Genomic DNA, 6,000 nt, shown 5'->3' with positions numbered 1-6,000 from the left:
TATTCCCTCATTTAGTGGATATTTTCACAAAAAAGTGAAATTTTCAAAAATTCTAAATATTTGCTGAAAACGACTAAATATCAAGGACTCATTGGGCGAATCGCTCTGGAACTGAAATCGGAACACTCACTGACATTTCCCCTATCTGAAAGTCTGATAAACGCCGGAAAAATGACTAAGTACAAAAAAAAAAATGTTTTCAACTTTTTTCAATTTTACCCCCGTGGGATATATATTCTACCCACACACATTTGGAACTCTCCTGGGGTATCCTCACACATATTATTCCCTCATTTAGTGGATATTTTCACAAAAAAGTGAAATTTTCAAAAATCCAAAATATTGGCTGAAAACGACTAAATATCAAGGACTCATTGGGCGAATCGCTCTGGAACTGAAATCGGAACACTCACTGACATTTCCCATATCTGAAAGTCTGATAAACGCCGGAAAAATGACTAAGTCCAAAAAAAAAATGTTTTCAACTTTTTTCAATTTTACCCCCGTGGGATATATATTCTACCCACACACATTTGGAACTCTCCTGGGGTATCCTCACACATATTATTGCCTCATTTAGTGGATATTTTCACAAAAAAGTGAAATTTTCAAAAATCCAAAATATTGGCTGAAAACGACTAAATATCAAGGACTCATTGGGCGAATCACTCTGGAACTGAAATCGGAACACTCACTGACATTTCCCCTATCTGAAAGTCTGATAAACGCCGGAAAAATGACTAAGTACAAAAAAAAATTTTTTCAACTTTTTTCAATTTTACCCCCGTGGGATATATATTCTACCCACACACATTTGGAACTCTCCTGGGGTATCCTCACACATATTATTCCCTCATTTAGTGGATATTTTCACAAAAAAGTGAAATTTTCAAAAATCCAAAATATTGGCTGAAAATGACTAAATATCAAGGACTCATTGGGCGAATCGCTCTGGAACTGAAATCGGAACGCTCACTGACATTTCCCCTATCTGAAAGTCTGATAAACGCCGGAAAAATTACTAAGTCCAAAAAAAAAATGTTTTCAACTTTTTTCAATTTTACCCCCGTGGGATATATATTCTACCCACACACATTTGGAACTCTCCTGGGGTACCCTCACACATATTATTCCCTCATTTAGTGGATATTTTCACAAAAAAGTGAAATTTTCAAAAATCCAAAATATTGGCTGAAAACGACTAAATATCAAGGACTCATTGGTCGAATCGCTCTGGAACTGAAATCGGAACGCTCACTGACATTTCCCCTATCTGAAAGCCTGATGAACGCTGGAAAAATGACTTAAGTCCCCAAAAAAAAATTTTTCAACTTTTTTCAATTTTACCCCCGTGGGATATATATTCTACCCACACACATTTGGAACTCTCCTGGGGTATCCTCACACATATTATTCCCTCATTTAGTGGATATTTTCACAAAAAAGTGAAATTTTCAAAAATCCAAAATATTGGCTGAAAACGACTAAATATCAAGGACTCATTGGGCGAATCGCTCTGGAACTGAAATCGGAACACTCACTGACATTTCCCATATCTGAAAGTCTGATAAACGCCGGAAAAATGACTAAGTCCAAAAAAAAAATGTTTTCAACTTTTTTCAATTTTACCCCCGTGGGATATATATTCTACCCACACACATTTGGAACTCTCCTGGGGTACCCTCACACATATTATTCCCTCATTTAGTGGATATTTTCACAAAAACGTGAAATTTTCAAAAATCCAGAAAATTGGCTGAAAACGACTCAATATCAAGGACTCATTGCGCGAATCGCTCTGGAACTGAAATCCGAACGCTCACTGACATTTCCCCTATCTGAAAGTCTGATAAACGCCGGAAAAATGACTAAGTCCAAAAAAAAAATGTTTTCAACTTTTTTCAATTTTACCCCCGTGGGATTTATATTCTACCCCCACAAATTTGGAACTCTCCTGGGGTATCCTCACACATATTATTCCCTCATTTAGTGGATATTTTCACAAAAAAGTGAAATTTTCAAAAATTCTAAATATTTGCTGAAAACGACTAAATATCAAGGACTCATTGGGCGAATCGCTCTGGAACTGAAATCGGAACACTCACTGACATTTCCCCTATCTGAAAGTCTGATAAACGCCGGAAAAATGACTAAGTACAAAAAAAAAAATGTTTTCAACTTTTTTCAATTTTACCCCCGTGGGATATATATTCTACCCACACACATTTGGAACTCTCCTGGGGTATCCTCACACATATTATTCCCTCATTTAGTGGATATTTTCACAAAAAAGTGAAATTTTCAAAAATCCAAAATATTGGCTGAAAACGACTAAATATCAAGGACTCATTGGGCGAATCGCTCTGGAACTGAAATCGGAACACTCACTGACATTTCCCATATCTGAAAGTCTGATAAACGCCGGAAAAATGACTAAGTCCAAAAAAAAAATGTTTTCAACTTTTTTCAATTTTACCCCCGTGGGATATATATTCTACCCACACACATTTGGAACTCTCCTGGGGTACCCTCACACATATTATTCCCTCATTTAGTGGATATTTTCACAAAAACGTGAAATTTTCAAAAATCCAGAAAATTGGCTGAAAACGACTCAATATCAAGGACTCATTGCGCGAATCGCTCTGGAACTGAAATCCGAACGCTCACTGACATTTCCCCTATCTGAAAGTCTGATAAACGCCGGAAAAATGACTAAGTCCAAAAAAAAAATGTTTTCAACTTTTTTCAATTTTACCCCCGTGGGATTTATATTCTACCCCCACAAATTTGGAACTCTCCTGGGGTATCCTCACACATATTATTCCCTCATTTAGTGGATATTTTCACAAAAAAGTGAAATTTTCAAAAATTCTAAATATTTGCTGAAAACGACTAAATATCAAGGACTCATTGGGCGAATCGCTCTGGAACTGAAATCGGAACACTCACTGACATTTCCCCTATCTGAAAGTCTGATAAACGCCGGAAAAATGACTAAGTACAAAAAAAAATTTTTTCAACTTTTTTCAATTTTACCCCCGTGGGATATATATTCTACCCACACACATTTGGAACTCTCCTGGGGTATCCTCACACATATTATTCCCTCATTTAGTGGATATTTTCACAAAAAAGTGAAATTTTCAAAAATCCAAAATATTGGCTGAAAATGACTAAATATCAAGGACTCATTGGGCGAATCGCTCTGGAACTGAAATCGGAACGCTCACTGACATTTCCCCTATCTGAAAGTCTGATAAACGCCGGAAAAATTACTAAGTCCAAAAAAAAAATGTTTTCAACTTTTTTCAATTTTACCCCCGTGGGATATATATTCTACCCACACACATTTGGAACTCTCCTGGGGTACCCTCACACATATTATTCCCTCATTTAGTGGATATTTTCACAAAAAAGTGAAATTTTCAAAAATCCAAAATATTGGCTGAAAACGACTAAATATCAAGGACTCATTGGTCGAATCGCTCTGGAACTGAAATCGGAACGCTCACTGACATTTCCCCTATCTGAAAGCCTGATGAACGCTGGAAAAATGACTTAAGTCCCCAAAAAAAAATTTTTCAACTTTTTTCAATTTTACCCCCGTGGGATATATATTCTACCCACACACATTTGGAACTCTCCTGGGGTATCCTCACACATATTATTCCCTCATTTAGTGGATATTTTCACAAAAAAGTGAAATTTTCAAAAATCCAAAATATTGGCTGAAAACGACTAAATATCAAGGACTCATTGGGCGAATCGCTCTGGAACTGAAATCGGAACACTCACTGACATTTCCCATATCTGAAAGTCTGATAAACGCCGGAAAAATGACTAAGTCCAAAAAAAAAATGTTTTCAACTTTTTTCAATTTTACCCCCGTGGGATATATATTCTACCCACACACATTTGGAACTCTCCTGGGGTACCCTCACACATATTATTCCCTCATTTAGTGGATATTTTCACAAAAACGTGAAATTTTCAAAAATCCAGAAAATTGGCTGAAAACGACTCAATATCAAGGACTCATTGCGCGAATCGCTCTGGAACTGAAATCCGAACGCTCACTGACATTTCCCCTATCTGAAAGTCTGATAAACGCCGGAAAAATGACTAAGTCCAAAAAAAAAATGTTTTCAACTTTTTTCAATTTTACCCCCGTGGGATTTATATTCTACCCCCACAAATTTGGAACTCTCCTGGGGTATCCTCACACATATTATTCCCTCATTTAGTGGATATTTTCACAAAAAAGTGAAATTTTCAAAAATTCTAAATATTTGCTGAAAACGACTAAATATCAAGGACTCATTGGGCGAATCGCTCTGGAACTGAAATCGGAACACTCACTGACATTTCCCCTATCTGAAAGTCTGATAAACGCCGGAAAAATGACTAAGTACAAAAAAAAAAATGTTTTCAACTTTTTTCAATTTTACCCCCGTGGGATATATATTCTACCCACACACATTTGGAACTCTCCTGGGGTATCCTCACACATATTATTCCCTCATTTAGTGGATATTTTCACAAAAAAGTGAAATTTTCAAAAATCCAAAATATTGGCTGAAAACGACTAAATATCAAGGACTCATTGGGCGAATCGCTCTGGAACTGAAATCGGAACACTCACTGACATTTCCCATATCTGAAAGTCTGATAAACGCCGGAAAAATGACTAAGTCCAAAAAAAAAATGTTTTCAACTTTTTTCAATTTTACCCCCGTGGGATATATATTCTACCCACACACATTTGGAACTCTCCTGGGGTACCCTCACACATATTATTCCCTCATTTAGTGGATATTTTCACAAAAACGTGAAATTTTCAAAAATCCAGAAAATTGGCTGAAAACGACTCAATATCAAGGACTCATTGCGCGAATCGCTCTGGAACTGAAATCCGAACGCTCACTGACATTTCCCCTATCTGAAAGTCTGATAAACGCCGGAAAAATGACTAAGTCCAAAAAAAAAATGTTTTCAACTTTTTTCAATTTTACCCCCGTGGGATTTATATTCTACCCCCACAAATTTGGAACTCTCCTGGGGTATCCTCACACATATTATTCCCTCATTTAGTGGATATTTTCACAAAAAAGTGAAATTTTCAAAAATTCTAAATATTTGCTGAAAACGACTAAATATCAAGGACTCATTGGGCGAATCGCTCTGGAACTGAAATCGGAACACTCACTGACATTTCCCCTATCTGAAAGTCTGATAAACGCCGGAAAAATGACTAAGTACAAAAAAAAAAATGTTTTCAACTTTTTTCAATTTTACCCCCGTGGGATATATATTCTACCCACACACATTTGGAACACTCCTGGGGTATCCTCACACATATTATTCCCTCATTTAGTGTATATTTTCACAAAAAAGTGAAATTTTCAAAAATCCAAAATATTGGCTGAAAACGACTAAATATCAAGGACTCATTGGTCGAATCGCTCTGGAACTGAAATCGGAACGCTCACTGACATTTCCCCTATCTGAAAGTCTGATAAACGCCGGAAAAATGACTAAGTACAAAAAAAAAATGTTTTCATCTTTTTTCAATTTTACCCCCGTGGGATATATATTCTACCCACACTCATTTGGAACTCTCCTGGGGTATCCTCACACATATTATTCCCTCATTTAGTGGATATTTTCACAAAAAAGTGAAATTTTCAAAAATTCAAAATATTGGCTGAAAACGACTAAATATCAAGGACTCATTGGGCGAATCGCTCTGGAACTGAAATCGGAACACTCGCTGACATTTCCCCTATCTGAAAGTCTGATAAACGCCGGAAAAATGACTAAGTACAAAAAAAAAATTTTTCAACTTTTTTCAATTTTACCCCCGTGGGATATATATTCTACCCACACACATTTGGAACTATCTTGGGGTATCCTCACACATATTATTCCCTCATTTAGTGGATATTTTCACAAAAAAGTGAAATTTTCAAAAATCCAAAATATTGGCTGAAAACGACT

The sequence above is a fragment of the Phyllobates terribilis genome, unplaced genomic scaffold (genome assembly GCF_046119375.1).
Source record: "Phyllobates terribilis strain yellow unplaced genomic scaffold, ASM4611937v1 Scaffold_13__5_contigs__length_258822181, whole genome shotgun sequence".
NCBI classification, from domain to species: domain Eukaryota; kingdom Metazoa; phylum Chordata; class Amphibia; order Anura; family Dendrobatidae; genus Phyllobates; species Phyllobates terribilis.
Note: the sequence above shows the minus strand (reverse complement) of the source record.